This window comes from Ambystoma mexicanum, chromosome 9, assembly GCF_040938575.1.
Source record: "Ambystoma mexicanum isolate Mex_15411 chromosome 9, UKY_AmexF1_1, whole genome shotgun sequence".
NCBI lineage: Eukaryota > Metazoa > Chordata > Amphibia > Caudata > Ambystomatidae > Ambystoma > Ambystoma mexicanum.
This window is the reverse complement of record NC_090931.1, coordinates 1011834116-1011856901: the sequence shown is the minus strand read 5'-3', so window position 1 is coordinate 1011856901 and position 22786 is coordinate 1011834116. Positions and strand designations below refer to the sequence as shown.

The window sequence follows — 22786 nt, the reverse complement described above, 5'->3', positions numbered from 1 at the left end:
GCTGCAGACTATGGGTGGTTACATGCCCACCTAACAGGTTATCATGCCCTGTTCTTTCTTGTAGAGGGCTGCCCTGACCTCTTTTTGTATGTAAAAGTAACTAGGGGTTGGTCATCCTAAATTGCCTAGGGTTATCCAGACGTGGCCCCCTTGCTCACTTTGCTCACAGAGGCACAGCCCCACCACACTGATGAGGTCTGACTAGGCTGAAAAACTTGTCTGGGGTTGTTGTTTGTAGGATTACCTAGCATTTCGATGCTGGACTGATCAAATGGGCGGGGCAAAGACTGATATGCAAATGGATGTACCCCTTTGTGAAACGTACAGTGAGCTAAAATATGTAGCTGCTGACTCTGAGTGGGTACATTCCCACATAACTGGTTATCATGCTGTGTTCTTTCTTCCAGAGGGCACCCTGACCTCTGTTTTCTGCATTCGTGTGTTGGCATACTCGCTATAAATGTTGGGCCCAATTCATGGAATTATTTTTGCGGGTAATAGGGAACTTGTTTGCTAAACTAAGTGCAAAATCCTGTTAGTTGATTCATGAAATCGAATGCGTGGGACTTTTCCAGTACTTACGTGGAGTTCACGCATGCTCGGCATGCCTCTGTGAGCCATTGAGACTTGCGCGAGACACCATGCAGAGCATGGTAGTGGGTTGCGCAGAGGGCTGTGAAAGGGGTGGAACACACAAAATGCGAAAGAACATGCAAAAAAGTGGGTGTTACGAGGGACGGGCCACAGGCAGTCCCTCGCAAGCCCACAATTGCGGCCAAATGGCATGTATTCAGAGAAACACCTGCGCAGCCTCTCGCTTAGAAAGGGCTATGCAAATCCTTAGATCTCTACGCCACATGAAGGCAGGCATAACGGAATGTGCACATAAGGATCACAACTTGTAGGTGGGCTTGCATGTGCTGCGTGTATGCAACCAGAGTTCCAATCTAACTTAGGGGTGTGGATACACAGTGTAGCAGGGTGCAGGCATGCTTTAAAGCAGTTTGCACGCAGATTTTCTGAGTGTGAACCGAGTTATGAAGTATCATATGCATGTTGTTGGGGTGCCAGGAAAAGGTACAGGAGAGATGCATGCCTGCTTGCCGGGGACCCCAAGCAATGTTTGAAGGGTGCGTGTAGTTGCGCCCAGGGGAGCACACAAAGGTAACTTTTCTGTCTGCTTATGCTTTGCATGGGGGCATGTATGGGGTGTTCCAGGCGCGACTGGTGAATATGTTTACTTTGCGCAGTAAATTCCATGATCATGCAGGGTGCACATTTTTTATTCTGCATGCAGACTTGCGCAGTCTCTCGGGAGAAGTACGCACTTTTACATGAATCGGGCCCTTAGGCTCTTGTTTGGTTTCATTTAACTGTATTTACATCTGAAGAAGTCATTGTATATACTATTTATAATGGGGTTTGAATGCAGGGTTGTGCCAAGGATTGGTGTCATCCCTGCATAGAGAGGAAGAGTTAAGCTCCAGGCATAATATCATCTGCCTCAGAGCCCTCGTTATCCTCACGGCATATCATCGCCATCATCCGCACTAAATTCGTTTTTATGGAACAGCACCTGAATGCTATAATCTTCAAAGCCTGCTTACCTTATTTACCAGCAGCCTCCAAGCACACACTGCCCGTGTGTTTGTCTTCCGATCGAAAATCGTTTGTTTAGGCACTTCAAAGATGGCTGCCGCGCTTGGTTCTTCCCGTGCCTGACCTTGTCTTGAATGCCTGCCTGACCTGCACCCTGCATCCTGCTCCCGGATTGGTGCTGACTGGCAACATATTGTGCCTCCAATCACTGGCATGCGAGAGCCGGCCTAGAGAGAAGGCCATCCCCCTGACTGAGCTGACCAAGCGCAGCCAGGCGCATCAGCGCGGATCGCTAGAAGTCGCTCACGCCACGCTGGCACCCTGTCCCACCAACTCCTGAGCAAGGTAACTTTACCCCTAGCTCTTGTGAGCGCCTGCCACATATTCATTCATTGTCACAACATCTTAAATTGACTCATTGCCCACAACGCTATGCTTCGCAAGTTCGCTGCGTGATCTGTTTGCTGACAGTATGCCTGCCCCCTGACGCTAGCATGTTAAAATATACTCTACGACCTGCGAGCATGCCAGAGTTCCCAGCCACTAATTTGAAAATGTTATCTGCGTATGTCCATCCTCAATGCGCCATCTAGTATCCAAGCTTAGACATAGCAGCGATCTATATACCTGTATTGATTATTTGAATTGTATTTGGTCTCCTTCATACACCTTGAAGCATTCCCTATTATCTTACCTCACTTGCATGTTAGTGTACTCCTCATATAACCTTCCTGATGCAGTATTTTTTCAGCTGCTGCTGCAGTGCACTAGGTGTCAATGTGCCCTAAATGTGTCAGATTTCCTATATTTGAACTGCCATAGATGCTATTAGCCCTAGACTGCATTTATACCTTGTGTGATACTTGCCCAGCCTCCATTGAATAGCATTTGTTTTCTACGTTTGCCCTTGTGTTACTCCCATGTTATTACACATGCAAATAGACAGCTTCCCTACACTGCATGATTCCTAACCAGTTCTCTGAACACAATGTATTTCCCAATGCTTTACACTGTCCTACTAAGAACTCTCCTATACATCACCAGCCTACAGGACATCATTTTGTTGCTTAATTCACCCCTACCTGCGCCAGCGCAGAATGTCTTCAAGCAGGTTGCCATGATTACTATACCCTGTACTGTTTCAAGAAGGAACCTTAAATTACATGCTAGACTACCTAGGCTCTATGACCCCTTAACTAAATCAGCGCATAGTAATGCTACTCTCAGCCTGCGTAACTCAAGCCATCACCGGCACCCACTCCAGCTTAACAGCAGACTCTTCCAAGAACCTATCCTTCTCCCGAAATGCAATCCTAAAACACAACTAGCAATTCTGAAACCAGTTCAGTCTGGGTCAAAGGCTGCTCTTATAAATGCATGCTCTATGGTAGCCCATGCTACTGACATAGCCGACTTACTACACAATGAAAACTTTGACTTTTTAGCTGTTACCGAATCCTGGCTCTACCCAGCAGCTGGCCCAGCAATTATGCTAGCCGTACCAGACGATTACACCCTCATAAGACTCAATGGCACCACCTCTCGAGGTGGTGGCCTTGCTATTATAGCTAAAACTAACCTAACATCGAATCTCTCACCACCGCACAACATAAGTTCTTGTGAATCCCTAACGGCTAAGTTAACTTTATCTAATATGCAGTCTGTATCCATTCACCTAATATACAGACCTCCTGGTCCAATATGATCTTTTGAAGAGGACCTAACAAACATAATATCACATCATCTCAAAAACTCCTCCCATAGCATCATATTAGGATATTTCAACCTTGGTCTCAGTGACCCGTTAGACACTAATGCCACCATAATCAATAACACCCTAGAGGAACTAGGCTTCACTCAGAAAATCACAGCTCCTACCCACACTAAAGGTAGAACCCTGGACTGGTTAGCTATGCACAACTGCCCACTTACAGTCTCATCTATAATTCCACAGCCGTGGTCTGATCATCACCTGATCACATTCTCCCTAGAGCCTGCACCACCGCTGCAACCCAACAGCATAGCTCCAGCTGTCCCAACTAGAAATAAGAGAAACATTACTCCTGAAAACCTTATCCCTCTGATTTTACCTACTCTTAACGCTATTCCCGACCACACAGATCCCTCAACCATGGTAGAATAAAGTAATGCTATCCTCCCTTCATGCCATAGCACCTCTCAAACTGAGAAAGAGCAAACCTCGCAAACATGTGAACACTTGGTTCTCTCCTCAACTTAAGGCTATCAGACAGGAGAAACGACGCTATGAAAAAATTTGGAGATCAGATCCATCAGAAACTAAGATAAACTTAAGTAATTTAGCTTCCCAGTACAAAAAAGAAATCATCCTTGCAAAACAAACCTCTTATAACCTTCGAATCTCTCAAGTGAAATCTAACACTAAAGAGCTCTTCGCTATTCTGAAAGAAGTAGAAACTCCTGTCCAGCCGCCTGACTCATGCATCAAGGACAAACACTGGTGCACAGATACACAAAATGCTCTTGCCAATAAAATTACTTCTCTGCAAACTAAGATCAGTAATAAAAAAGAATCCCTTCTCTCCATCTCTAAATTGAGTAACACCAGTTCCTCTCTGCCACAACCCACCCGGATGCCACTTCCTGTGACTACTCCCCTCTTCAACTTCAGTAAAGTTTCTACTAAAGAGGTTGAAAAAGTTATTCTTGCACTCAAACCTTCGAACTGCCATGGGGACCTACGCCCTGAACAACTGATAAAAGATGCAGCTTGAGAACTCTCACCATTTATCACTAAATGAATAAACGCATCCTTTACAGCCGGCACCATACCCAACAATCTGAACCAATCGGGGGTCCTCCAACTCCTTAAAAAACGGAATCTAGATCCTGCCATCCCCACCAACTACCGTCACATCACTACAGTGCTGTGTCTTCTCAAAATCCTTGATAAAATAGCATACCAACAAATTCAACACTACCTTGAACTTAACCACCTTCTAGGAGTAGGACAGTCAGGCTTCAGACCTTATAGGTCTTAAGGCACAGATAGATGAGCTGAGAGATGAGGACAAGACAGCACTACCGTTACTTCTCGATCTCTCAGCTGCATTTGATCTGGTCAACCACGAGATCCTCTGCACACACTTACAGTCGGCAGCTCACTTCTCCCAAGAGGCAACTGAATGGATTTAGTCCTTCCTTAACAACCGCACTATGCAAGTTTTTTCCCCCATCAGCAGCCGCTGACCCTATGTCCATTACTTGTGGTGTGCCACAAGGCTCTTGTGTCTCCCCTACCCTGTACAACATTTTTACAAAGCCCCTTTTCGATGATCTAGATGGCCTAGGTATCACCTACACCAACTATGCTGATGATACGCAGATCCTCATCCCGCTGACGGGGGATTATGGCCTTCGTAAATCGAGTGTACCTCATCATCCAGGCATGGATGGCCTCCCATGGTCTATGCCTGAATGATGACAAAACAGAACTCCTCAGCCTAGGCACCGCACCCAACCTCAATAAACTAGGCCAAAACTGCTCTTCTTTTGTTATTGACAATAATATAATCATCGTAGCCAAGGAGGTTAAAACCCTAGGATTCTATTTAGACTCAACGCTCACTTTTAAAAAACAAGTCAATGCTATGGCTTCTGCCACATTTTATACATGTAAACTTATTAGGACAGCCAAACCGTTCCTCTCACCAAATAACTGCATCACTCTAGCTAAAGCATTGATCCTATCCAAACTGGATTATTGCAAAGCTCTCTACGTATGCAGTAACAAATACATTAGAAATAAAATTCAAACCCTACAAAACAATGCCTTAAGAGCAGCCCTAAGCCTACCGAAGAAAGCACATACCTCAGAGACTAGAAGATCGTGCAGTTGGCTTTCTACAAAAGATAAAATTGTCCTTAAATCTGTCTCTCTTACTCATAAATGCCTACACCAAGCCGCCCCTCAATACTTGATAATGAGATTCACCAGACCGATTTCCTGCCGCCCTTCTAGAAAGGCCGACTCAAACCTCCTTCTAGTACCAAGATTCAAACGCAGTATGTCTGGGGGGAATAGCTTTCCTGTCAAAGCAGCACAATTTTGGAACTCCTTACCACCATCCCTCAGGGAAGACCTTCCCTACCCACAATTCAGAACTAACACCATCCGCTGGATCAAGGAACATGACATCTAATGCTCTGCCGCGCCTACTGTAAATTGTGTATAAATTGTATATCCTCTCACCTTCTATGCTTAGATATATATACAACTTGCAAACTATGTATATTTACCTGTAATTTATATTTTGATGTATCGGTCCTAATGTTTTGATGCCTCCAACACTGTAACCTAGTTGGATTCATCTACTGCGTGCTCTGTAACCTAAGTTATACAATCCTCTTGTTGCTTTTGAGCCCTGCTACCCATGGGTTAGGTGCGCTTTACAAATAATAAAAACAAACAAACAAACAAACAATTCAAAAACATACAATGATTGCTGAAAATAGGGTTTGCATGTGAAATGCACATGCCTTTGATATTCTGTGTGATGTCTCTTTTTAGTAGGCATGATTAATGAATGCATGAACACGATTTAGGGCCTAATTCACAGAAGCATTTTATTATTGTGAAGTGGAGGCTTTCAGCCCTTAAGATGAGGTAGCAATACCCTTGAGATGACTCAGTTGGCAAAAGGATAACTGTTTTAATATCAATTATCTAAAACAGGGAGTAAAACGGACATCAACGGACGTCTCAGCGTAAGATCTCTCAATGCATTTTTAACAAAAGCATTCTTTTATAGCAAAAAATCGTCAATGGTGACTTCAACCTACGTATTACTAACGTCATCCTACGTGGCAAACTACACAAACGTATTGAAAAAAGTGATAGGACTGGCGGGAACATCTAAGTATACGATCCATACTAGAAAAGTGATAGGTTTCTTAACATCTGGTGGGGCAACTAAGCTTGCCTCTAAAATAGGTCACAATGAACGTCACTAAATACACAGCATCCCATTGGCTACACAAACTATAGACCCTTAATTACGCGCCCCCTATCATTGGTTGGCAATCTAACCTCTGTCAGTACTTTTCCACCTAGGTTAGCAGCACGCAGACTGGACTTCCAGGTACTGGTGAGCTAGTCTTCAACCAAAGCTTCCCACCAATTAGCATATTCATCTATCATCACCTCAGTGGTCTGCTGTCAATTATGGCTTTGAACTTGTCCATGGGAGTGTTCTTTTACTCTAGAGAATTCAGGGGAGTGAAGGCATGCTCTGCCCACATACATCAGTGTGACCATCAGGTTCGTCCAACTTCATCCTTCCACGTGACTGAAGACCACAAAATCGAGCCCTAGAGTATTTGAAATACTATTTTATAATAGACCTCTGACGTCTTCCTTCTTTTTGTCCATGCCTTCTGAACAAGAGTTTTGTTCTTTCACACAATTTGTATCTAATGTCGGCTCAACCCAGCCTGATAAGACCATGGCTTCTTGGCTCATCCACTCTCACCTTTCTGAGATCTGCTTCTGTACTTGAATTGCTTTTTTTTGCCTGCAACACACTGGAAACAAGGCCTTCCTTCTCTGGTCCAGCTCCACTATTACACGTAGTGGAAACATCTATTCTTTACTTGCTTCAATATATATATGTATATGTTGGCGCATCCCAGAATCTATTCACTCTAAAGCTAGCCTCCAGAATACTTTGTCTGCTTGCGTTTCTTTGCATCTGTACATGTGTAAAATGTCTTGATATCTTCATCAGTTCTTTAGCATATGTTTCTTCATCTTGATCCCAACATGCCACTTATCTTCGATACTTTCTTGATGGCCTTATAGAATATCTGTGTTCTCTAGTCTCTGCATCTCTTCTATATATATCAGCTCAACTCTGCGTAAGGTCACCATTCTTCTTTGCCACTCATTGGTCCTGCTTCCTCCGGGATTTCATTCAAATGGCATCAAACTGTCTCGTATGCAGGTCTGGCTTCCTCAATGGGAGCCTTGCCTCCAGCACTCTCCTCTGTACCTGTATTTTCACTGGTACTGCATGTGTCTCACACTCTGGTTCCCAATTTATAGAAAATATGGGCGAAGTGGTTGTGGTGGGGGTACTTAGCTCCTTCTTTACACTACCCCATCTGGGCGATTCATTGGCAACTCTCCCATCATCCTTCACATCTAGACATCCTTGTCTGAAGAAATGCTTCTCTGGGATCTATATCTTTGACTCCCTTCAGGCACCCAGCTGATTCCACATGCTCATCCTTGTTCCAAGACATGGGCATGCACTGTCCACTTGGACTGCAATAGATCCACTTCCCCCACATACTTCTTATGATTCTTTGGATACAGGAAGTCTATCTCGAAAGTCTCCCCTTCCCTGTGGTGCAAATATACTATTATTTTGGTCGAAGTGCCTTTGGTTATTTATCTGTGGCATATGCGCTACTTGCTGTGAACCCAATCTGTCTCCAATAGTCAATATCGCCCCTTCAATGGCATATTTTGACAATTTCTTCTGCACTAACTTTGCCTCATTACCCTTTCTAGCATCGTCTTTCTTTCGGTTCTTCTCTTTTGAAAGTCTCCAATAATGCACAATGGTCAACTGTATTTCTGACCACTGCTTTTCTTCCATGCCCACCAATTTCTTGAGCTGCTTTTGTACTGCTTCTGGCAGCCCTTGACATAATATGTGATAAAATACAGGTATAGATTTCCCCCAAACCTCCCGTGTTTCTAAAGCCCACTGCTCTTGGAAATTCTTAATGTAAACAAGAGGATCCTCTTTTTTGCTATCATAGCTCCCATGTCGGACGTGTCCGGATACAGTACTCTAAACACTTTCCAGACCTCGGCTCTACAGTTATTGAACGGTGCCCCATCATGAGCAGTGTTTACCATGCTAACACGAGAATACCCTGCTCTTGACCAAACATCCTCCGCCCTTTCCCCAAGGATAGCAATCAGGAGACCTTTAATGTCCCTTATAGCTAACATTTTACCTCCTGTCATGTTCTCTAACTCATGTATCCATTTCCCAGTGCCGGAAGTTAAACTCAGGAGTTTACACCTTAAATTATCCTTAACCATATGTGGCCAAGGTATATACTGTGGCCTAGCTCCTCCCTTTTCTAACAAAGGAAACTGCGAAATCCCAAACTCACATTCGTCTCTCATCGTCTGTCTATCCAGAGCACAGGCAATGGTTCTGCACCACCTTCTACCTGGCAGTGACCTTAACCTGCTCACATAAATTGATGAGTCCCCCCTCTTACCATGGGATCACCCTCTAGGTGGACCTACCCGTGTCGATGATTCTGACGCCCGGAGATTTGGGTAGGTCTAGATTTGACTATCTCACTTCCTTATCCATTGAAAAACACCCTTCAGGGCCACATGTGTTGTCTTCCTCTTACCCATGGGAGGTTGCTCTGTCCTCGTCTGACATATCTTGTCCCCGACTTTTGTGACTTCTCTCCTCTTCATCTCTATTCAGAGTCAGTCCATCTAAAGACAGCTCCTTTGGCTCAAAACTACATAACACTCCCTCTTTATCGTACAGCTGCGTACTCTCAAGTTAATCATTTTTACCCTTCCCTTGCAGCACTTTTTTAGTCCTCATATCATGATAGACTTTATCAATAGCATCCCCAATGCTTCTCGAGTCAAACTCATCCTCTAGATTTGCTGTAGATGGACATAATATTGGCTCATGTGCTTGGAAGAACTCTTCTATGTCTTCCCATGCCACTACTGGATTACGATCCATTACTTCCTTTTCGATATGATCAATGTCGCATGCTCTTTGCCTTCTCTTTTGTTCTTGCTCAATGTCAAATTCTCTTTGCTTTCTTGCTTCCTCTCTTACTCTTTCTTACTCTTTTCTCTTCATGTCTCTTCTCTGATTTGCCCTTCGTATCTCTTCATCTCTACGTCTTTGCATTCTTGCATTCTTTTATCCACTAATTTCTGTTCCTGTTCCTCCATTCTTTTCCTTTCTAGACTTTCTCGTGCTTTGATTGCCCTCTGTCTGTTGTCATACTTTCTCTGCCCCTTCCTGCTTTCTCATTTGCTCCTCTTGATACAACTGTTCCCGTCTTTGTCTATCCTTTCTTTTCATTCCATCTTCTTTCAATCTTTCCTCTCTCTCTTTTTTCTTTTTATCTTGCTCGTCTCGATCTTCACTTTGCCTTATGTCCTCGATGCTCTTACTCTCGAGTTTGAGCAAAATCTGAACACCCATCCATGTGTTCTGTATAAGCGCTAACTCATCAGCCTTTTCCCTTTCTCCTTTCCATCTCTTTATTTCTCATCCTATATCTAAGGATGTACTTGGTTGTTCACTTCTCTCCTTTTCACATCTCTCCTTGTCCCTCAGGACTTTAGAGATTACATCTTTCTCAGTATTTGTCTATGGGCCCTCGTCACTGCTCTGTGCAGGTGACTCATATGCTGGGTTGCTATATCCTGTTGCTGCTTTAAGCTCCCTTAATGGGTACAACCCATCATCTTTCTTACTATTGCCTTCTGTTTCAGGCACGGTGGGTGGAGCAGAAGGCTCCTTACCCCCCCTCTTCGCATACATTGAGTATCCAATCTACAGGAGGCAGCTCATCCCTCTCCTCTTGGTACATTATCCAGAGCTCTAAGCTCTCTAGTCGCTTGTCTAACTTTTTTCCTGTATATGCAGCATGCAAATATGTCGTCATATGCTGCAAAACTGCCTTCGATAGTGATCTCCCTTGTGGCCATGGCATGAACATTTTGTCTGCTGTGCCCTTAACCCATTCGGCACTGTACTGTCTAAGCTTGGGTGCGTGCTTGGGTAGCTGCTTGCAGAGGTGTATGAGCAGAGTAATGTCCTCCATTTTGACACGTCACTCTTGACTGTCAATACTCACCTTTACACTTTGCAGATAAAAAAATATGTTTAAAAAAAACAACACAATATGAGCATGCACCAATTGTCTCAGGCTCCAAACCCTCTATATCACGTTTTTTACTTTAATCTATGTTTTCACCAAACAAAATCAGTTCAATTCCAACAAATAATTAATTAATTCTCAAATCACGTCTTTTCTTTTCACATCTATCAATTCCTCTATTGTTTTTTCACCATGTTTAGTCACATAAAACAAACAAACTGAAATACTCGACCGGCCACATATATCTCAGTCCTCTCCTAAAGACCGACCTTTACCTACCCCTAATAGTACCCCGATTTGGGATGTGACTCGCCGTCTTTAAACTCATCTTTAATTGAGTTCATAGTCTACTTCACCCGTCTATAGGGCTCTAGGTACAATTCCTTCTGTTACATTATTTAAAACAAAGAAAACCTGGGTGTACTCTTCATCATGGCACCTTCCTTCACAATACCTCTTAATTGGTTGGCCTCTCCTCAAGTCAATTATTCAATATTCCACGCTCATCGTTCTCAGGTTACTTTACCCCAGCCTCCCTCTGTTACTCGTTTTTCCCTTATTACTTTCTTCACCCACTGCCCATTCACACTTTTGCCACCTTACTCAGTTTTACTCACCATTCGGGTTGTAGACTTCTGACTCTCGGGATCGTATGCCTCTTCAGTAGTTTCTTCCACTTTTTGTTCATTCAGCTTCCTGTAGATGCTGGGAGGAGTTTCTGCCTGAAAACAAGGGACCCGTCTAACCTAGTTTGCAAAACTTGCCTTACACTAATATCCGCTATCTACAGGGAGCTTCACATCCTTTCAGCCGAATGGCAGATGTTGTGCAATATTTCCAGGACCCCAAAGCCTACCCTCTCGATGGATATCGAACCATCATCTCTGCTACCACATGAACTGGAGGCTTCCAGTCCTTTAAGATGAGGTAGCAATACCCTTGAGATGAATAGGGATGCAGACGTTACTCAAACATCAATAATCGAAACGACTCAGGTAGTTGGCAAAAGGATAACTGTTTTAATATCAATTATCTAAAACAGGGAGTACAACAGACCTCAACAGACGTCTCAGCGTAAGATCTCTCAATGCATTAAAAAAACATTCTTTTAAAGCAAAAATTGTCATTGATGATGTCAACCTACGTATTACTAAAGTCATCCTACGTGGCAAACTACAAAAACCTATTGAAGAAAGTGAAAGGACTGGAGGGAACATCTAAATATACTATCCATACTCGTCTAAAAGAGTGAAGAAAAGTAATAGGTTTCTTAACATCAGGTGGGACAACTAAGCCCTCCCCTAAATCAGGTCAATATGAACGTCGCTAAATACACGAGAGCCCATTGGCTACACAAACTATAGACCCTTAATTACATGCCCCCGCCCCCATCATTGGTTGGCACTCTAACCTCCATCAATACTTTTCCACCTATGTTAGCAGCATGCAGACTGGATTTCCAGGTGCTGGTGAGCTAGTCTTCAACCAAAGCTTCCCACCAATTAGCATATTCATCTATCATCACTGCAGTTGTGTGCTGTCAATTAAGGCTTTGAACTTGTCCTTGGGAGTGTTCTTTTACTCTGGAGAATTCAGGGGAGTGAATGCACGCTCTGCCCTCTTGCGTAGATGTGACCATCGTATTCGTCCAACTTCATCCTTCCAAGTGACTGAAGACCAAAAAATCGAGCCCTAGTGTATTTAAAATACTATTTTCTAATAGAATACTGATGTCTTCCTTGTTTTTGTCCATGCCTTCTGAACAAGAGTTTTGTTCCTTCACACAATTTGTATCCACTGTTTGCTCACCCCAGCCTGATAAGACCTTGGTTTCTTGGCTCATCCAGTCTCGCCTTTCTGAGATCTGCTTTTGTAGTTTAAATGCTTTTTTAACTGCGACACACTGGAAACAAGGCCTTCCTTCTCTGGTCCAGGTCTGCTATAACATGTAGTGGAAACATCCATTCTTTACTCGCTTCATTATATATATATATATATATATATATATATATATATATATAAAATTATATGTTGGCGCATGCCGCAATCTATTCACTATAAAGCTAGCCTCAAGAATACTTTGTCTGCTTGCGTTTCTTTGCATCTGTACACATGTAAAATGTCTTGATATCTTCATCAGTTCTGTAGCATACGTTTCTTCATCTAGATCCCAAGATGACACTTATCTTCGATACTTTCTTGATACCTTATAGAATATCTTCATTCTCTAGTCACTGCATCTCCTCTCACCATTCTTCTTTGCCATTCATTAGTCCTGCTTTTTCTGGGATTTCATTCAAATGGCCATCAAACTGTCTCGTATGCAGGTATGGCTTCCGCAATGGGAACCTTGCATCCAGAATTCTCCTCTGTATCAGTATTTTCACTGGTACTGCATGTGTCTCACACTCTGGTTCCCAACATATAGGCAATATGGGCAAAGTGGTTGAGGTGGGGGTACTTAGCTCCTTCTCTACACTGGCAAAACCCCATTGGAAAACGTTCTGTGAATCAGGGCCTTAGTCTTTTGGAGAACTCATTTAGACACTCCAGAGACAAGTCAATGTTACCGTAATTACCATTCTGAACTTAACAAAAAAGATTAAGCTAGAGGCAAATATGGTACTGTTTAAATTAATGATCTCACTTTAGCATATCACAATTCAAATTTGCAATCACGCGTCTTATAAGCAAATATGGGGCTTGAATCCCAATCAAAAATGCTTTTGTATGTCAGACCCATTATCTCTTATAGCAGTATTGTGCTGGCAGTACAACACCTTTACTGACTTTTACCACCATGGAAAACTTCATACCATCTAATCATGGCTGGCTATGAAATACTTCAACTTTTTAAAACAGAACTGATGTTACGCCACGCCAGGTGAACGCCTAAATCTGACACACCCCTTAAGCCTCCTAAACTCGCTTTACAATTCTAGACCACAGTAGTTGTCATTATCACAGGACAGTTGTGTACTTGAATTATGATTATCTTTCTGAGCCAACGTTGAGGAACAACATTTGGTGGGGTGTGGCAATTAGATTAACATTATGACTGTTCCAAGGGTCTAAAATGATATTTACACACTGTCAAAATCTCTATCAGTGATAAGTAGAAACTGAAAGGTGGAGAGTATATGACACTGTCTCGAGTCTCACAATTTCTTCTGCCTGCTCTCCTTTCTTTTTCCCATAGCCTTATTAAATGTTAGTGTGTGCTGACAGGCATCTCTGTTTAAGGACACAGTGCACACAGGAGAGAAAGACCAAAGTATACAGGGAGAGAACTAAAGCTCACATCTGTGTGCATGTGTATCTAGGCATGCACATGTGAGTGCGTTGCTTGTCCATTTAGCCCTTTTTTTGCTGTATTTTTTAGGCGCTGTTCAGGACTTCTCTCTACTTCGTCAGTGACAAAAGCTTAATATTTCTAAGTATAGTAATACAAACTGTATCAATTATTCACCACACATGGTGTACTCTGGGTGTATGACACGATTTTTCAGGCTGAGAGCCTGGGGTTTAAGCAGAAGAGGCTTGCAGGAGGTGAAGGGATTTAACTCTCATAAGGATGGACTTTTCTTTTAAAAGAAATGCCTTGTGGCCCTTTGGTTTTGCAGCACAACATAAGAAATGAATATTCAGCATGCAAGAATGGTCATTTTACGTATGCTGCAAAATCAAAGGGCCACAAGGCATTTCTTTTAGAGAAATCTTCATGCCTTTGGGAGTTGAATCCCTCCACTTCCTGCAAGCCTCTTCTGCTTAATCCCCAGGCTCTCAGCCACCCAGAGACAACAGGATAGTAAATCATTAGAGAATACAGAGATGTCTTGCTCTGCATTTTTCCAAATATGCTGGTTCTCGTTTAAGCATTGCAGAAGTACAAAGTATCTACTTACATCGCATAGTAATTGTCTGCTTTGCTGCTAATACAAACGAGTTCAGAATATGGGCCTCATTATATGTCTGGTGGTATCCGACCATTCAATCCCGCAGGATACGATCAAACGGTAATAGTGTTACCAGCACCTGATCTGCTGGAATTGCCAGCAGATTACAGGTGCCAGAAAGGGTATGTGAAGCCTCATTTCCATGGGGGATTGCCGGTATTGCTGACACCGGTAATGCTGGTGCCGGTAATACAGGCTGCTTTTTGCAAGTGGGGTGCTTGACTTATTTCCAGCTCTTGACTGGAGCTAAATAGGGCCACTCCACCAACAATCTTGTAGTTTGGTGGTGCGGGACAAGTGGCAGTAACAGAATATATGACATAAGCGTCTGTTGGTGATACCAGACCATATAATGTAGACCTATAGTGTCTTAGGCCAAAAGCATGAAGAACAGGGGCCAACAATGTCTTTCGCAGAGAGCTATAGAGCCTGCAGAATGGAATACAAACAGGGATGTCATTTGGGGGTCACCACGGGTCACAACCGCGACCCCTATGGTCTCCCCTGCTACCCCTGTGGACTCCTTTGCAACCTCTTTTATTTTATGTTTATTTTTTTTACAAACCGAAGCTCCTGGTTCTGTGGCCAGCACCATGTGGCTCTTTGTTACTGGGATGGCTGGCTTTCTTGTTCAAGCATCTTAAAAAGAAAAAACATGGGGTTCCACAAATGTAAAGGTGGCCCTAAATAAGAGAGAATAGGAATAGTACATAATTTGTCTTTTTGCAATTCTTAACAATAATTGCTAGACAGAAGTTGAGTCACTGATTTAGTCTGTTCTTAAACATCTCAAATTCACAATGCAGACAGAATGTCCAAAAAGCATTTAGAGTAGAATAAACATTCATTTCGGACTATGTATTTTGCTTTTCGCAGGTTGTAGTTATAGCATGTTTTTTGCTGCCGTTGTCTCTGTTACAATCAACACAAGACATTCCATTGCGGTATCGTCGATCACTTGACAAAATCATTGTGCCTAAAAGCTTGTGTGCAGTGTAGAAATGTTTGACCACAGCACATAGTGACCCCTGATTTAATTGTACCACAATTAATGCTTAATTGTAATGTATCTATCTTTCCTATCTCCCTGCCATGCTGTTCAGGATGTTTGTTTGCATGCATGAGGTAATGAATGCCCAGAGTATGGGATGCCGTGTGAGTGTGCTGTTTCCCTGTGCTACTCTAAATTATTTATTACAACATTATCAACCCTACCATGTATTTTGCAACCTCTGAAGCCTGAAAAGTAGATCCACACAAGCTTGGCATGTGGCCAAATGTGCACGGACCTGTAGATGAACTGGCCTGCTGTTCACGGTTACCAGTTTAATTATATCCACTACCGAGTGTAATTTCTTTCTGACTTTGAGAACATTCAGGCATGTTATTGCTAATTTTACTATAGCTGGTAAGATAGCTCAGTGGGTTGAGCACTCACTGCTGCAATGCGTTTCTGATCGGCAAGTTGCATGTGTGAATCCCAGCAAGGCCAACTCAGCCTTTCATACTTCTGAGATCGATACATGAGTACCAACACAGGTTGGGTGATATTGTATGTACATTTGTTCAATATAGAGTGCTTCAGCATAAGTGCCATATAATAACACATCATTATCTTTTTGCCTTGGAGGTCTGTTTGCATTCACAGTAATTTGTTAATATGGGCCTATACACACTGATATTAATGATACATTAATTCTTGTATGAAATGTGTATCATATTACAGTGAAATTGTAACCATATTTTTGCTAGTGTACTTAGGAACAATGCCATGTGATGCCAGTTTTTGTTTTGTCAAGGGGTGAAAGGTCATGTGCCATCACTTCCTGTGATGTTACTTCAAGGAGGGGTCACATGCCATAACTTCCTGTGATGTCATCAGAGGTCAAGGGTCATGTGATGTCACTTCCTCTACCCCTGGCATTTTGGTGAAATGATGTCCCTGAATACAATGTGCCAAAATGTCTTGTAGTCCTCACTGGAACAAAGGCAACTCCATCATATCAGGCATTCTTTCCCAAGACAACTTGCCATTAATTGGTCCGGCGAGAGAATATTGAATCTTAACCATGCCAAAATGACGTGTTGAGTTCTTTTGAGCAAAATTCCAGGCAAACTTCAAATCACTTTGCTGGTGCAAAGGGTGAACACATTTTGACCACACTACAGATATAGCATAAATAATGGCCCGTCTATATGCCACGGCTTTGCTGACCTTTTTACCATTGGAAATTATGGGATATCACTCCTCTATATTCTTTATGCCCTCATTGTACTTAGAATCCAGGACACTGGGCCTCATTATGAGTTTGCTGGTCCGGAAACAACAGTGGCAGTAAACCCGCCACCATTGTTGTTTCAGGACCATCAAATTACAAGTTCTGCAGGTGGGTGGTGTTACTCCTGCCAGGTATGACCTGGCAGGAATAATACCACCCGCCTGCAGACAGAAATGGAAACACCGGCTCCATCATAGACGGAACTGGTGTTACCATGGTCCCCATTCCCATAGAATCCTATGGGACTCTATGGGAATGGAGAATAACACAGTAACTGTTTACGGATCCGGCATCTACCTGCCGGTTTTTCTGGCACGGTTACTGCCGGACTTGTAATGAGGCCCACTGTCTTTGACTCTTGGAACATTTCCAGTTCTGATCCATCAGCTTTCCCTCTTGATATGCCCCAATGGCATGTCCTGTGCTGTTTACCTTTCACCCCTCTATGCCTCCTACATTGGCAAGCTGATATTCTCCTACACCATTTTGTAGAAAACATGCACATTCTGCCAATCTGTTCCTTCTAACCTACCTGCCCACGCTGCCTGTTTATCTGTCTGTCTCTCTGTGATCTGCCACTCGATGACTTAACTGCACTAAGACCAAAGTAATCTACTTTCTGGCCTCTGCTGCCCCCTTCCTTTGCAAATATGTGCTCATTTATTTTATAGTGACATTCACCTGCACCACTTAATTTCTTCCACCCTGGCTAGGATTAAGATGCTCAATATCAAGGAAATCCCCCAATTCTACCAAAACACTCATTCAGACCTCAGTATCCAGCTGCTTCAGGGACTACTCTGCCTGCCTTCTGCGTGGTCACCCGCTGAACTATTTCCCCCATTTCTACTAAACTTTACCACACAGAAGCTCATCCATCCAGAAATAATTACAACTAAAAATACAACATTCATCCCATCTAGTCCAATCTTCTTAAACTCTACATAAACACACATAGTTGCTGAAACATTCCTTCTGTGAAGTACAGCATACATAGATCCGGCGAAAGGGACTGCAGGTTATGGTCCTTCAAGCCTTTCCTATTGTAGTCGAAGTGCAGTTGAAAGTGATTGCATTGTTATTGCACAAACCTTTGTGGCTTGTCTACTGCAAGAAAAAGGCATGGTTGTACACTGCCAAGAATGTGTAATGCCAATTGCTGAGCAAGGAACATTACTCTTCGTTGGAAGTGCACACCCGCAGCATCGCATATGTGCTGTTCGTTCACCTTACATACCTAACATAGTTAACGTGCGTTTGCGCATGCGAGAATTAGGTTTTTGCTGTGTCACAGAAACACAAGATGTCAATTTGTTAACAATATCCCTGTAACCAAAACGCACTTGAACATATTAAATATACATGTGCTTGAGACTGAGTCCACTTCAGCTAACACAGAAGTGAATCTGTTCCATTCTGCTTTCACTGACTGCTACTTCAGGTCAAATTAAATGCATCCAATTCTCATCCTGCCTTCAACTGCTAGATGACTTCGCTCAACTACAGTACAATAACTTGTGTTAAACATCTCATGCCCAATCTAACAAAAGCAACATTATCAACATGTTCTACTTTTACAAGTCAATTGTATTTTATAAGAACGAGCACACTTGTTTTAAACAAGAACAACTGTATTTCACATAACGTGTAGATCAAATGTACTTGAAAATGTACCATTGTATTTACTCAGATGCTTACTGTGGTCCCTTTTCTTTCATAGGTATGGGTTTCTGACTAATGAATGCTGTTCTACAATGGGCCCAAAAAACAAGGTACTGTATGTTGGTGAACTTAACTCTACACAATGGTCACTATTTACAAACATTTCATTCTGTTATGATGTCATCCTTAACGTTTTAACAACTGTATGGAATTGCACTCTAGATAAAGTTAGGTGGAGTGAGAACTGACGTATACTATGTTACTACGTAATAGGTTCCGGTCGCCTGAATCAAATGCTGTCGAAAGATCCAGTGAGACCGTATATTTGGGGGGACTATTTTTACTCCAAGCCAAGGTTTGTAGGCAATACATGAGGAGCCCATTACCAGGGTCGGTCTTTGCATCAGGCAGCCCAGGCGGCTGCCTGACGTCAGTCAGCCTCTAGGGGGCGCTGCACCAGCAGTCCACAGTGCCAGTACTAGAATACACATGTAACGTGTTTGTTTCCTAACATTATAAAATGAATGTGCCTGTTCATTTTTATAATGTTAGGAAACAAACCTGTTACACGTGTATTCTACCACTGGCATTGCTGCAGGCTGTGGCCTTGGCCAGGACAGTTTCCAGTCCATTTGGTGTCCAGGGTGAAACACTAGGAATGCGCCCACCCGCACCCAATCCCATGCGCCACTCCCACCGCACTCTGCGCTCCACTCCCGCTGCACCCCGCGCACCACTCCCACCGCATCCCGCGCACCACTCCCATTGCACCCTGCGCACCATTCCCAAACTACACCTTTAAGGAACTCATACCAGTCAAACAGTCCGTCACACAAGGAATGAATTGCCATTTGCAATGGTGGGCCACTTTTTCACTGGTGCCCAGGACAATGTTATGCCCAAGTCCCACTTAGGCTGCACATAATAAGGACTGGGCACACCAAGGGACCATGAATTTGCATAGGATGCAGTATATACAACCAACAAAGAACACAAGATGCTGAAGGGGGTTTGGAGTCAACCTAAGCCAAAAGGGCAATGACAAGGAGACACCTGAACCCAATAAACAATCACTTTAACATTCTTTGAATGGGAATCAAGTGTATGCTTTGATGAAGTAAAAGTTAAGTCTTGACTGTTGTAAGGATACATGGACCAGGATTATTTATTTATTCATGCAATGTTTGTCGGGTACCTGCATATTTATTTATGCAATGTGTGTCGGTTACAGGTATCCGTCAAACATTGCATGAATAAATAAATTATCCATCTCCATGTACCCGACAAACATTGCATGAATAAATAAATAAACCGTTTCGTGGCTTAAAGAATACTTACTCAGCAACACTGGTCAAAACTATTATCCGCATAGTGAAGTAACTCATCACCAGTGCCATGAAGTGGTTTAAAGTGTAATTGATATATAGTTTGGAAAAGAACCGGCATGAAAGAAATAGCGCTGCTTTAAACTATTATTTTGTCCATTTTCTGGGCTTGCAGGGCCGCACCATGGGCCCAAACGGGTCTCCGTTTGTACCGTGTCGGGACCCACGGTGCGTCCCAGCAAGGCACGCCCTCTCCCCATAGCCCACTGCACCTCCCCTCCCATCTCAATGCCAGCACGAAACCATTTAGTGACTAATGGGCTACCATTAGCAGTTTCCTGCCGGCATTGTGATGGAAGGGGCTGGTTTTAGCTGCAGGGGGTCCTAAAGTGTTTTTATTGGTGTGCGTATGCCCCCCACCCCAAGTGGCACCAAAGTGGTCAGAGGGAGCCTCTGACTTCTGTAATGTCACATGGTACTTTTGTACTATGTGACATTACAGTGGGAAGGGGCAGCGTCAGCACCTGACCTGCGGAATGTTCCCCATGTCAATGCGCCCCCCACAAACTGGGGAATCCCATCTCCTCCAGAGGCTCCAGGGACCGGGGCAATTGCACCCCCGGGGCTATAGCACCACGGGCAGTTGCCCGTCTCACCTGGGCCAAGAAACGGGCCTGGCCTCGGCCCTCAGGCAGGGCAGAGCAATTGGCAGATAAATTAGCAACATTTGTTGCTTTATTACCTTCCCCTGGCCCCGGGTGGCACCGGCGCCGCTGGCGCCAGCCAGGCCCATGGGCGCACATGCGGTGTGCCCTCCTCCAGGCTATGGGCTCTCACTGACACTGAAGTGTGGATCGATTGGGGCTGGCTGGTGTTGTCGGCCCCGGCCATTACAGAAAAGAGGAGCGATTCTGTCGCTAAATCCTGAAGTTGTTCCCATCACAAGCACACACAGCCAAGCAGCAGCAGAATCAGCAAATACAAACAGTTGCTGCATCTTGCCCTCGCTGATTGGGCCTTGTTTCAGGAAACCCGGCAGTAACTACAGCCTGCTGAGGCAAGCACACTTCTTTCCTACTGCTCCCGTCCTCGCAGGTGAGGCCTATTGCTGGATAGGTGTTTTAATTATTTTAAAAGGTTCTTGGAAGGCCTGGGCAGAGTGTCACCGTCAGCAGATCTTAGACAGTTGCACGTTCCAGCTGGGTTGGATTGGTCCGTCTGTCGGCCATTCGGCCCATGGCTGGGCCAAAATCACTTCGAGGGCAAGGCTCTGGTGGCCGGTACCACGCTTGGGCCAGTATGGGGGTTACTACGCCCCCCTAGTTCCTGCTACCGATATTTCATACATTTTACTGTTCGCTCAGACTTGTCTTATACTCTTTGTCATTGTGCTTGTTTGGAATAGCAATCACGCTAGACTAACGAGATAAACAAACACCTACACGAACGCGCCTTGTGAATGATGATGTGAAGGATGGACGCAGGCGCTGGATCAAAAGCTGAGCGAAGTCTGCACAGCAGCTGGCTTGGGAAAGCGACTGTGCAACTACAGTAGAAACCGTCTCCGTGGACGGTTGGCCCGTCTTCCGTATAATGCAAATACCCAGACTTGCAGGATGCATGCTTCACTTTCTTTGTTCCATTGGGGGCGACATGCTGTAGCATCCTTTAATGGCCTTTAAAATACCCTGCACGGTGGAGCTTCCGATCTCCTTTAACATAAACGCTGGGAAATTGCCATGACTAGCTAACGCTACATTAATCAAAGCCAGGTCCCTGAATAATGGTTCAAGTGTTTGGGAATCACCTGCTCACACTTTCTGTCGTGTGACCAACCAGTGCGCAAAAGGTGTTTCAGAGCGTGGGGCTCTTGATGCCACCCATTTCTGCATTTGATACACCAGCAACTAAACACACCCTGGGGAGGCAGCTCCTTCTGCATAGTACATTTCTCTCCCAAGCTCGGGACAATGTTCTTTACCATAATGGAGAATGTGAAAAAGCGCAGGGCTGCAAGGCTGGGGGGTAAGGGTGGAGGGCAAAGCGCACTACGCTTGGGGTACACTGTAGATGCTTCCACTGATACCCGCAGTACTCCAAGTCCCTTGCAATGAAATTCGTCTATACACCCCACCATGTGCAAGGGCCGCTGTTATTCAAGCAGCACGCCACTAGTAATTTGCAAAAAGTAAACTTAACGAGTCCCAAGAAAAGGTTTCCTTCCACCCTTTAAGAATTTGATTGTTTTTATTTTTATGTTGGGATGGAAGACATTGTTTTTCTTTGCGATCTTACAGTTTCATGGTGCTGTCGGGAGCTAAAATGTGTGATCACGAAGGAAATATTTAAGAATTGTGAGAGTTCACGAGCATGAGCGAAACAAACCCCAACACTCGAACTGCCATTTCTCTGCCACGGTAATGCACTGCAGTGTGTTTCAATGTAAAGTCCACATTGTAATGTCATAATTTTAGAACGCCAACTCTCCAACATAACATAGGGAGCTATGTTGAATTGTACATGCATGTCAACTCTCTGAATATGCTTAAAGTACACTTTACCACTCACATGGAGTAGTAATATTGTCGACGTGTGTCCCTCCTAAATATATTTAACTTCCCGTGAAATATTTGATGCAATAAATATTGCATAAATACATGTATTTTAATGCTGAGATAGACGGGCTTGTACAGCTATCGGTGGGTATGTTGCTGGTGCTTGTTCTTGGAGGTTCGAGTAACACTGTTCAAGACCCTTTTCATCACTTGTAAGAGTGGCTAAATGTTTGAGGTGATACGAATGACATTAGTGTAGATCTAAAATTGTCAATTCTCTGACCTGAGTCACAGCAGCAAAATGGCCATTGTTACTTAAAATGAAGAGCAAAAGCAGACTAACATAACCAGGCCTGGTTTTGACCCTCTTATTGCTGTTTTCTGAGATTTATGAAATTCAGCGGATGCCAGCATTGATAATTTTGTTAACTCATAGTCCCCACTCCCGCTGCTCAACCCATGACACATGCATGAGATCA

General features: G+C 43.7%; 1 protein-coding gene across 9 annotated transcripts in view; it reads left to right on the top strand.

Annotated features, from left to right (window-relative positions):
* Positions 1-22786, top strand: part of B3GALT1 (beta-1,3-galactosyltransferase 1) — a 2246978-nt gene that overhangs the window by 683182 nt on the left and 1541010 nt on the right. For all 9 annotated transcript variants that reach the window (XM_069616270.1, XM_069616267.1, XM_069616266.1 and 6 more), the window contains one exon: positions 18486-18537. The gene's annotated coding sequence lies outside the window, so the exon portion shown is untranslated. The remainder of the gene's footprint in view (positions 1-18485; positions 18538-22786) is intronic.